This window comes from Lactuca virosa, chromosome 4, assembly GCF_052849685.1.
Source record: "Lactuca virosa cultivar CGN04683 chromosome 4, Lactuca_virosa_CGN04683_v6, whole genome shotgun sequence".
Lineage (NCBI taxonomy): Eukaryota > Viridiplantae > Streptophyta > Magnoliopsida > Asterales > Asteraceae > Lactuca > Lactuca virosa.
Window position 1 is genome coordinate 345242508 of NC_136429.1, and position 13423 is coordinate 345255930.

Consider the following 13423-nt stretch of genomic DNA (forward strand, 5'->3'; position numbering starts at 1 on the left):
ATCAGACCAAGCCAATGAGGATAAGGAACATTTAATGGCTTCTTGTTCCCAGTAATGCAGTCAACCATTGGATCAAGAAAAAGTTCAGCAAAGTCTAGTTTCTTGTTGTGAACAATAGAATATAAAATCCTTTGCTCAAAGAGATTTAATTGATTTAAACTTCCTATTTTGCGACTAGCACATTTTCCAATCACACCTGTTAAGTACTTCCACCCTACATTAAAAAATTGACAAATAGTGTTCTTGTATGGATCACGAGTGAGGCCTGGAAGATTGAAGTTATACCCTAATTTTTCACGAACAGATTTGCAACTTTCTTCGAAGGGAGTGTTAGAGTAACTTTCAAATCGAGGAAGACGAAGATCAGTTCGAAAGGATTATACATCAATGGTAACCATATATTGACCATCTCCAATGTTGCTAATAACAGTTCGAGCATCAGAATCAACAGAGCATGAATAGTATAATTCACATTTTTGGTTATGGTAGAACGGATCAGGAAAGTCACATAATGCGTATCGAAGAGGGCAGATTTTGACATAGTTAACAAAATCTTTGATTCCTGAGTTTGCGAACTGCTTTGGATTTTCATCCGAAAACGCCACATTGGTGGATTGAGAGATGATGGTAGAGTCATGAGCATGAGGACCTATGATGATGTTAGCATTGGGGCCAAACTCGTACAAGGGCTTTGACATGGTTAAAGCTTTGAGGAAGATGACGATTGGGAGTCTTTTTTGAGAGAGAGTGTCAATTGCTTTGAATTGTTTGTAAAATTGACTTAGAGCAGTGAATTCCCAATCTATACCCAAAAAGATTTCTTCCTTTTTACGTAATCATGACTGAAGAGATCTTCACCATAATTTTTTTTTATCCCAAGATAATGACAGACCATTTAATCATCATTCAAAAGTTATAGTTTGGATATGATAGATACAAAAGACATGTCATCGGCGACAATGAACATCAGCGTGGGCGATCAACGAGTAACTAGAGATGGCCACCCAGTAAGTTTATGATGCCTCCTGATAGTGTGGGCTTGAACTACCATTCACTGACATAGTATTGCGAGATCTCATCGGCGTGTGGTTTCATACACTGAATCATTAATCACTTTTATTAGAAGAAAAAGGGCTAGAGTGGTATGTTGTGTGTAATACATTCTGGAATAAGATGTACCCATCGGTAAAGATTTTCGAATTCTCATCAGCGTCTGGTATCATATGTTGAATCATAAAATTCTTAAAGAAGAATATCAGGGTAAGAATGGATTGGTGTGTGTGATAATCTACGGTACATAGGCTAACCATCAACACAGAATTGCAAACTTTTATCAGTGTGTGGTATATCACAAAGAATCTTCAAGTTTAATAAGAAGAAGTTAAGGAAAGAATGGAATGTTTCAGTCATGCTGAGGTGAAATCAGCGTGAATCATTAACAGTTTAACTCATCAATACGAAGTGATTGAAACTTCCGTGTCATGGAGTAAGTTGCAATCCAGAATCAAAGATTCATCATTAAATCATAATGGTACCATTGGGTTTTGCTCAATGTTTCAGCAGAACATGAGACTTGATGCATACGGCAAGCATGCTTCCAGGGACAAGGTTAGGTAAAGATGATTAAATTAAAAATAAACACCCCAACCTTTCTATCAATATTTATTTTTATTTGGACCGGGCAATCTCACTTTGTGTGACATCCGTCAATTTTGGTCAACAAAAGTCAACTGTACGTAAATTAGGTCAAAACGATGAAATGTAATTTTCATAACATTCCAAATGTATTGTTGAATATTATAATACTACATGCACTATTTTGAATAAATTATCGAAAAAACGCTTAGATTGCGAACAATAAACTACGGTAAAGTAGCAATTCGATAAAACACACAAATATTGCCGGGTATTGGGTAATATTCATGACACGAGGTTTACGTGTTCACAAAGCCATAAACATGTTTCAAACATCATATGATATAGTATTTAGCTTGATACTCCGGTTAATTACCAGAAAAGATCATACATCAAGAAAACGGGAGTTATCATGTTTAACGCTCACATTTTATACAACGAATTTGAGAAAAACAATTCAATCATCAGGTGTTAATATTATTGTTAATAATATTAAATAACAATATTTTTATTAGTTATTAAACCTTATCAATTTCTCAAATCCCACCACAGTTTTATAAAAATGACAAACTTTTATAAAAATGGCTAGGTTTTTTTTTATAAAACTATATGAGACAAATTATGTCTCTCCTCTTCCAACATATCTCACCATATTCCAACATAATCATATCATATTTATATTTTATAATCAAAAGAAATCTTACTTTATATATTATATTCCAAAGAAAATCCTACTTTGAATATAATAATCCAAAAATCTTAACCCTAGAATTTTATATTCAAAACAAAGAGTGTTGCTACTTCCTCATGCAAACCACCTTGCCTTCCCCCCCTCCCTTTATAAATTTCGGCCAAAAGGCCCTCCCCCTCCCTCACTTCATCTTCAAACTCACTCTCATTCTCTCTAAACTCTCCAAACACTCTCTAGTTGATTCCAAGATTTTTGGCAAGCATTTAGCAAAGATTTTTGGTAAGTTTTCTTCATATTTTTGAGATTTTCATCATCTCCCTACCATCATCTTTTGGTTGTCCCATTTTCACTCTTGAAACAAAAACCCTAGGCAAGATCTTAGAGTTTCAAGAAGGTGTCACTCGATTCTTAGCTCATCTTCCCACAATTTCTTGCCATATTCTAGGGAAAGCACAAAAGGTGAGTTCATACCCCCTTTTCTACTAATTTTCACTCAATTTACAATTTCGGGGGAGGTTACATGCCATGAAAACAAAATACATTTTGGAAAATAACTTTACACAAAGGTCCCAGATCTAATATATGAGTGATAAAACTTTTAACCTGTGGGTAATACTCTTAAATGCATGTTTATGTTGTTTTTATGAAGATATAGACATATATTCATGTTTTCAAAGAAAGCACGCAAGTCTTATTCTTTCATATGTACAAGTTTCTCATATTAGAACTATTGTATGGTGGATAATATCTTTATCCATTCGATAATGTTATTACACAATGGATAAACACACACTAACATTTTTGCCAAAAGTCGAATTTTAAAAGATTAAAACTTTTTGTTTACACATCGAATAAAACCATTACCCATTGGATAATACCATTATCTATTGGGTAATACTATTACACACTGGGTAATAAACATACATTTAGAACAACATTTTGAACATGGAAAAGCTTCGATTTCATTTACAACCTAGAACAACATCCTTTCGACGGGTTATATGAGACATTTCTTCAACCATTACGCTAAGTGTTGGACCTTATAATCGTTAAATCTCAAGTGAGCAGGAGAATTGTGTATAGATCTATATGCCATTGACAACCTCCACCTATGGTTGCTAGCTACAACCACGATCAACGGGTTAAGGGTGACAATTGTCTTAACATTTCACGACGTCCGAAGAAGCGTCGTGACGGGAAACATTACAGTCGATAACTCGATTATAGGGGCTCACCATAACATCGAATAGTGAAATTCTAGTGCAAAACACATTTATAAGTATGGTTATTTGCTTATACACTACATATATAAGTATGGTTATTTACTTATACACTACAGTTATAAGTATGGTTATGTAGTTATACACTACATTTAATAGTATGGTTATTTACTTATACACTACATTTATAAGTATGTTATTACTTATATACTATATCTATAAGTATGGTTATTTACTTATACACTCGAATTTTGGATAATAAAAATCACATGACAAGTCAAACTTTTTATAAGTTTAGAAGTTATGGGAACTTTTAGTTTATAAATGCTTTTGGATACATCCTACACATATACATTCTTGTTTTACGCTGAAGGCGTACAAATATAAAACTTTTTACAAGATAGAGATACGATTTTCATCTATGGAAAAGTATCATATTTTTCTACAACTGAACTCTTATTAACACACCAACTTTATGTTGACTTTTAAAATGGCATGTAATCTCAGGAAACAATTAAGCTCGGATCAGTGGAGCTACTTTTGAAGACAAGACACCAAATATCATTACGAGAACTACTTTATTTGATAACATGCAAACCTTGTAATGTATTTTGATACTAAGTAACATTTGGGTCATGTAACTGATATAATCATATGATATGATGGTTGTTTATGTACTTGTGTTTCAATGTATACAATTATTGTGATAATTTAATTCTCGTTCCACCCTCGGACGTTTCTGCCATCTGGTTTGGGGGTGTGACAGATTGGTATCAGAGAAATTGCCTATAGCGAACTAAGTATATTCTTTCATGTAAGAAATACAACTATAGATATGGGGACTAATACCTCTGACAAAAAATTCCAACTTACAATTATACTTTAGAATATAATAACAATATTATATATATATATATATATATATATATATATATATATATATATATATATATATATATATATATATATATAACCAAAGGTAGTGTCACAATAAAACAAACCAAGAACATCGAAGTTTAGGTTGGACACTATGAATAGACTTAGTATAATTTGTTGTCGAATCATGGGAAGACATAGCTTGATCAACTACGCTTGACTAGGGTTTGACCGACACGTAACTAAGTGTGGGCATAGTGGACAACATTATAAAAACTCGAGTAAATCTATATAACAACACTTAATAATCCTGCCAAGAGTCTGCACTAACAGATTAGTAGTATTGGTCACTATACTAAGAATCACATAGTAGACACACTTATACGCCCTTTCGTTCTTGGACATGACATGATTTCACCACGGAGACCCCTACTACCCCGCCATGGCAGGCAACAGATGGATCGAGGAGGAGCCAAAAGAGGTTCATGAGGAGGATCCGGAAGAGGACCAAGAGGTGGATTACAAGGAGAAAAATTCTGAAGAGGGATCGAATGAGGAGGAAGACGTTGGAGAGATCATTGATGAGCGTTATCCTGTTAGGGGCAGGCATGAACCGCTTCCACCTCCCTCTTTCGAGGTATATCGACACCCCAATGGGGGTCCCCTTTGGAGAAACACTCCTCGTATGAGAGTATTGATCATTCAAAAGAAAACTTCGTTGCTGACATCTGCCTCTGCCCAGGATGCGCCCCCACAATGGGCAACCCAGCTCCACACATGGGCAAGATAGGACGGCATGCAATCCACATATGGCATGCATCCATCGCAGCATGCCTCGAACCCTAGCACCCGCGCGGACCAAGCACTAGCTATCATGGTACCACGAGTGTCCCACCTGGACACCCGAACACAGACCCTCAGCCTTGAGGTGATAGAGATCAGAGACGAGGCCCGAATCACGGCAGGACGAGTGTGACGCATCGATGAGGAGCAGGACCGCCATAGGGAGACTATATTATCCCTACAGAGCAAGCAAGTGGACACTGCCACACACATATACTCCTTGGAAGAGAGGATGGATGCATTGGAGCAATGCGTCCTCGCAGCTGAGGCCAGAGCAGTGGCCTCAGAACAAATAGCAGATGAAGCCACTCGTGAGATGAGCGAGATGGCGGGACACCTTGTGCGTTATTTTGGTATATAATATACTAGTATCGCCAAGTGAGTAAGTGATTACAATACTCACATCTCGTGTTAGGATTATTGTACTTCCTTGCATTTAGTAGCAGTGAAACAAAACCTATGTATGATTTCCAAGAATATTGAAATTCAAGTCAATGGAATATTCCTATCTTATTGCTTATGTGACGATTGTGCATTGTGTATAAGATACTTACTACTACTACTACTTACTAACCTAATTATATCTATGACAATGTTGGTCAAGACATTGGGAATCATACAACAATAATAACACGGCATACTTATGACATACGACTAGTAACAATTTTAGTTACTTACAAATTGTTTCAAACCTTAATACTTGGAACAGAGTCATGCCACCCAGGCGAAGCGCAAGACTCCGTTCAGGACCAACCCCAACACCAACACCACCACCACCACCAACACGAACTCAAATACCAACATCAATGGACGCAGCTGCAATCGAAGAAATGATTGCACAAAGGGTGGCGACTTCCGTAGCAAACTTTAATACCGAAAGACATGAAGGATCAAGACACAATAACCACAACTCTCACAGTGATAGTTTAGGAAACTCCCGGATCTGCTCCTACAAGGACTTCTCCAACTGTAAAACCCAAAAACTTATATGGCAACGGGGGAGTGATCGAACTAACATGATGGTTCGAGAAGATTGAATCAGTATTCGAGATCAGCTCCTGCACGAACGAGTGCAAGGTGAAATTCGTTGCCTGCACTTCTATTGGACTTTATATTGGGCCGAAAACCCATATTTAGGCCTTAATGGGCCGAAAACTTCTATTGGGCTTTATATTGGGCCGAAAACCTTTTATTGAGCTTTAGTGGGCCGAAAACCACTATTGGCCCTTCCATTAGGCCGAAAACACTTCAATGGCCCTTGTTAGGCCGAAAACCCCTATTGAACCCTCCTTTTCGGCCGAAAATCCTTATTGGGTCAAGCCAAAATCGAAGCCCACTATTTTTGGCCACCCTTTTTGGGTCGAGAACCCTCTTTGGGTCGGTTGGCTTAGCTAAAAAAAAAATAATAATAAGAAAAGGGAAAAATGATGGGATATTGAGCATGCCACCTCATGTTTATCTAGCATATAACAAGGCATTTGACCACCAAACATCCATGCACCTCCCATCACCTTTAGAAGAAGTCAAACCCTACTTTCCCCCCCCCCCTCCTTCTCTTATTCGGCCGAACACACACACACATACACTTCACATTTTCAATTTCACTCACATAGCTCTCAATAACACTCTCCATTCTTCTCTAAAAAATCTCAAGTTCATCACTACAAAAATCGGATTCTAAGCTTCTTGGTACGTTCTATGTAAAAATCAAAGTGTTTTGTTTCATGTTTATGCCAAGATCATTCCACTTACACTCTCATTTTCGTGTATATGACCCTTAGAACACCACCATCTCGAGAATCTCACCAAGAACACAAGCTAGGCTCGAAATTCCTTATTCTTCTTCTTCTACATCTCGAAAATCCCCAAGGTGAGCTTCATACCCCACTATTTTCATGTTTTTCATCCTTTTTTTTGGGGGGGGGGGGATGCAAGTCAAGTGTTGTTTAAATCTTTGGATCTTTGCATGCACTTGTGTGTTTATGTAACTATTTGTGTTGAAATGTTGATGTTCATGCTAACACCCCATAATTTCGAGATTTACAAGCCTCATGAGGTTAGGGTAAATCTATCCCTTGGAAAGTTTCATGTATTATGGTTATGTGTTGAAAATGAAATAAGTTCACCACTAAAAAGGTTCTTAATATATGCTCAAACTCACAAAGTATATGTTAATAACATTTTGCGCTATAAAAGTTTTGTAGTATGTTTGTTCACTCAAAATGGTAAAAATATGGGTTACACTAAAAAATGGTTAACTTTTGGTCATATGAAATTTTAACATTTATACTGACACAAATAATGGAATATAATAAATTTCAAGATTTTTATAAGTATTTTTGTAAAAATCATGACATGCTAGAGTCACACCAAAATAGTATATTTTGTGTTACAAAACCCTAAACTAAATTTTTGTGTGTTAAACAAACTACCAAACTTGGTTGTTTTACTAAAAACTATTTTTATTAGTAAAATAGTCGTAATATGTCGTCATCATTTTAATGGTTTAAAAACTTAAGGGATTATGCTATTTACACAACATATATTACAAGTAGATAAGTCCATTAATGTTTATTTATAAAAAGCGTTATAAATAACTTAACTAAAACGGTATACAAAACAGAATTATTACGACAGAAAATTTCGCATAAATCTGTTAAGGAACTTGTGAGACTTTCCTTCGCCGTACCTACCTAGCGTACACCGTAAGTCCTGTAGTTATAACCAGGGTCTCTAGGAGGGAGATCGAGGTAATTGTGTATAGATCTATACGGGGTTGACACCCCCACACCTGAGCTGTTCGCTACAGCTAGACTAGGCCAGTCTAGGGTGACAAATATCTTACCGAAACTGACGCCTGAAGAACGTCATGACAAGCATTTTAGTCGTATCAAGTATGGTTGTAACGACTCACATAGGGATTAACAATGATATTTTGGATTTACGAAATTATACACTTCACTGGTTTTATAGAATATAAAACTATACTTCACTTTTGTACGTTACTATCACCACTCCAGTCTTAGGGTTTTAAGACTACACTTTTCATAAAACAGGAAATATGGGATTTTATGGGAAAACACACTCTTTTTACTTACAATCAAAAGAAAACAATGGACACACATGCAATTATTCACAGTTTTAGAACGAGACTACAAACCATTTTTCACAGGAAATATCGAATTTTCTAGAGTTTTATAAATTATTACAATCAAGGATGTTGCAAAGCTTTTTATACAAATATGCTTATGAACTCACCAACTTTTTAGTTGACGCTTTTCAAAACGAATTGTATTCTCAGGGACTCAGTGAGCACGTATTCGGGCTATGGATTTTGAATATTAGCTATATTTTGGAACATCATATTTCATTGTCACTTTTGTGTAAATTTGTGAACAAGTACAATCTGTAAACTGAAGGGTTTTGAGCATTCTAACACTCATATGGTGTACATGCAACCCTAGATGCTTTGGGTCTATGTTTTCTCTAATATACATGCAAACTTTTATTTTTCCAAAGCATCATCCTAAGTAGCATACAATGGAGTATCTTTAGTACAAATTCTAGTTAGATGATATAACTTTTGTTGTAGTTGAAGCCTTGGACCTTTAAGAACTTAGTGCCCCTAGTGTTGCACCTCAAATGGAATCACAAAACACCACCAACAATGGAGGAACTTGAGAGGAGGTTACTTGCACTTTATAAAATCGACTTTCCCTCTTGTAAGCTTACTTAGGTCCGATTTCATGAGCTAGAGGGGTTCTTATATAGTGTGGCTTAATTAGGGTTACACCATGCAAACCCTAATGTGCATGACCTTCCATATTCCTTATGATCCATGGGTTTAAACCTCCATGGATCATCCATGGGTCACCACATGGGTTTAGCCCAACACAAAGAACTATGGATCATAAGCCCACAATATAAGAATGAATGATTTACATAATCAATACCCATATATTTAATTAGTTTCTTTTGATCACAAAATTAATTCCAAATTAATTCTTGATCAATACTAATTAAATAATATGATTTCATATTAATATATTAGAACTTATAATATATTAATAAACCATAAACAACCTCTTCTCAATTATCCATCCTTCAGATTGTTCCGGTGCCATGCAACCCAAATGGACCATGCTACTCTCGGGTCACGTACATACCAATTATAGTTATAGACTTAGACACTAATCCAACATAAACAATGTGTGTTGGTATCTTTAATGTAAGATGTTGGTTGCTATGTTTTCAATTATATTCAATTATGATGATACAATACAATGAAGTCATCCGCCCCCGGATGTTTCCGCCGTCCTGGTTCGGGGGTGTGACAGATTGGTATCAGAGCATTGTTTATAGTGAACTAGTATATCTAACCATACAAGATATACAACTATAAATACAATGGGACTAAAACACTCTGACTAAAAGTATACTTTAAAAATATAAATATTTTACCAAAGTGTACATACATACATGCATATTAGAAAATAATAAGAAGAGTTGGACATCGTGACTAAACCTAGGCAATTATGTAATCATATCTAGGGTAAATATAGGCTGATCAAGTATATTTATTCGAGATATGACCAACATGTGTCTAGGAGTGGTCAAGGTGGACAACAAATCTAAAACTCATCAACTGTAAATCAAAAGGGTCTAAGGATAAAACTAAAAGACATAAAATACTATAGGAGTATTTTAACATTCTATCTATTTTCTCGTACTTATATATTCTCGTGCAGACACTATGGCTGACTTCCATCACCTGGGAGATCCTATTCCCCCAATCAGGGAAATGGGGGTTGGATTGAGGAGGATCCTGAGGAGGATCCAGAAGAGATTGTGGAGGAGTTTGAGGAGGAGGAGATCGACGAGGATGAGGAGGGAGATGAGGGTGACTCTGACGCATAATCCGTAGTCATCAACCCACCCTACATGGCGAGGGTACCAGTGCACTGAATGGGTTCCAATGACCCTACGCTCCCTTGGGCACTTGATATTGAGAGGTGGAGCCGATACCAGGGGCAGCGCCCACCATTCGACATGGAGCGAGGTTTCTACAACCTCCAGCATGGAGGCCCGGTGGATCGAGATCTTCCTGTTATGGTCCGACAGACTAGGGATGTTGGCGATCAGGCACACGTGACCGCTAACCAGATGATCGAGACGAGATCCGCAGTGGATCGTGCGGAGAGGCGTACTTAGGACCTCGTGAGGGAGTATCAGGAGCGGCAGGCTGCACTGGAGGCGAGGGTGCGAGTCGCCGAGCGTCGACTAGCCGAGCTTCAGGGTGCTTCTACCTCATCACAGGCACCACCGGGAAGCACTCGTCGTGAGTAGGACTTATCCTACCCACCGCTTATTGTAGATTTGGTTATGGGTACGCGTTGGTGCTATCCCTTTTCTTTTTCTCTATGTATGTTGGATCGACCCTACGTTTAATCGATTACACTACTCGCAGGGTCGTTATGCTGTCAGATTTTATCCTCGACGTACTGTAGACGTTTTTCAAAGGTCAATTTTCATGCATTATGTACTAAAACGTTATCATTAATGAAGCGATTATGTGTTTTATTTGTGATGTTGTATCTGTTATGTTCTCTCTTTTCATCTTCATTTGATATAATACAGTTTCAATAATAAGTACAAATCGAACCACCGTAACCGCAAAAAAAACGAAGGGCTTCCATAAACTCATCGTCATTCCTACTTCATAGCAGGATATGCCCAGAAGGTACATTCGCAAAAACACCACAAAAGCACCACCACCGCCGCCGCCTCCACCGGACATGAATTTTGCTGCATTTCAGGCGACAGTCTTAGCTGTAGTTACTGCAGCACTAGCACACATCAACAACGAAACAAACGGAGGAGGCAACAGAAATGGAACGGGGAGTTCCAATCACGGGGATAACCCGGGACATCAGAAAAACTGCACATACAAGGACTTCACCAACAGAATGCCGAGACCATTTAATAGGAGCGGAGGGGTGATAGCCCTTACCCGATGGTTTGAAAAGATTGAATCTGTCTTTGAAATCTGCGGCTGTCCCGAAGAAAGTAAAGTAAAGTTCGCAGCCTGTACATTTTCTGACAGGGCACTCTCATGGTGGAACGGCCATGTCAAGGCCCTAACTCTACCGATAGAAAACTCCATGACATGGGGGGAACTCAAAAACCTGATGCTCGATGAGTATTGCCCCCGAGGTGAAGTGCAGAAGCTTGAACAAGAGCTATGGAATCTCACTGTAAAAGATTCTGACATCGAAGCCTTCATTTCCAGGTTCAGCGATCTGGCGCTCTTGTGCCCAGGGATGATTACCTCCGAGATCAAGATATTCAAATGGTTCATCTGGGGACTAACTCCCCCAATTCAAGGAAATGTGATTACCTGCTAACCCCTCAACCTTCGATAATGCCAAACGCCTGGAGAAAAAGCTTTACGACCATGGGGAACTAAAGGGAACGAAGGCTGCTGTCACTGAATCAAAGAAGGGGGATGACAACAAAAAGAACTGGGGAAAGAAGAGAAAGGGACAACAAGCTAAAGATTCTGGGAAGAAACAACAAATCGTAGCAGTTCATGCTGCTACCACTCCTGCTACAACAATAATAGCTGCACCATATGCAGGTTCTCTCCCAAAATGCGATAAGTGTAATTTCCACCATAACGGCACATGCCGAGACCTTCAGTGCACCAACTGTAACTGAAGAGGTCACACCTCCCGGTATTACAGAGCACCGCCTCAATAACACAACCAACCAAACAACGTTGGGGCTAGTCAATCACGCTATGGGTGCGGGAAGACTGGCCACTTCAAACGAAACTGTCCCAAGGCCAACAATCAGGGTGCAGGGGGATCAAGCAGGGTTCTGGAAATGGGACAAGAAGAGGCTATGTAGGATCTAGCGGTAGTCACCGATACGTTCCTCCCCAACAACATCTATGCATGCATCTTATTTGATAGTGGGGCGGAACGAAGTTTCGTGAGTCATAAATTTAAACACTGACTAAATCAAAGTCCCCAAAAGTTAAATGAAACCTTCATGGTGGAAATGGCTAATGGGAAAACTGAAACAACCAACGGCGTATTTTTAGGGTGCACGTTAACACTAAATAATCACTCATTTCAAATCAACTTAATGTCGGTTACTATTAGAAGGTTTTATGTGATCATCAGTATGTATTGGTTAAGCCTCCACAATGTCGATATTATGTGCTGCGAGAAGGTCGTTCGCCTTCACCTACCCAATGACGAAACCCTAATTATCTACGGTGATAAACTCGGTGCAAACCTCTGTCTCATATCATGCATCAAGGCACAAAAGTGCTTGCACAAAAAGAACCAATCCTTCCTAGCCCACGTGGTGGATAAAAAGAAGGAATAGAAGAGCATCAAGGACATCCCGTAGGTATGCTACTTTCTAGATGTGTTTCCAGAAGACCTCCAGGGAGTACCCCCTGACCGACAGGTCGAATTTCGGATAGACCTGGTACCTGGAGCCACGCCAATTGCCAAATCCCCATATAGATTAGCCCGTGCAGAAATGAAAGAGCTCTCCAGCCAATTGAGCGAGTTACTAGACAAAGGGTTCATAAGACCGAGATTCTCTCTTTGGGGAGCTCCGATTTTATTTGTTAAAAAGAAAGATGGTTCCTTTTTCATGTGTATCGATTACCGTGAACTCAAAAAGCTCACCGTCAAGAATCGATACCCTCTTCCAAAATGCGACAAGTGCCCTTACCATCACATTGGCGCATGTAGGGAGATGTATTACTTCAACTTCAAACAAAAGGGGCACACTGCCAAATTCTGTAAGACCCCGACCCAAGGGAACAATCAGGCATCCAACTTAGGAGTGACCCATGCCTGTTACAGATGTGGCAAAACTGGACATTACAAGAGGGATTGTCAAAAGGCAAAGAGTTCAGGAGGAGGTGGATAAGGCAGAGTCTTAGCCATGGGAACAAGGGAAGCAATACAGGAGCCTACCACCATAACTGGTACGTTCCCTATTAATAACTCTTATGCCTGCATACTTTTTGATAGTGGTGCCGAAAGAAGCTTCGTTAGTCATAAATTCAAACAAATACTAAAACAAACCCCCAACCACTTAAAGAAATATATACTGTAGAAATGGCTAATTGGAA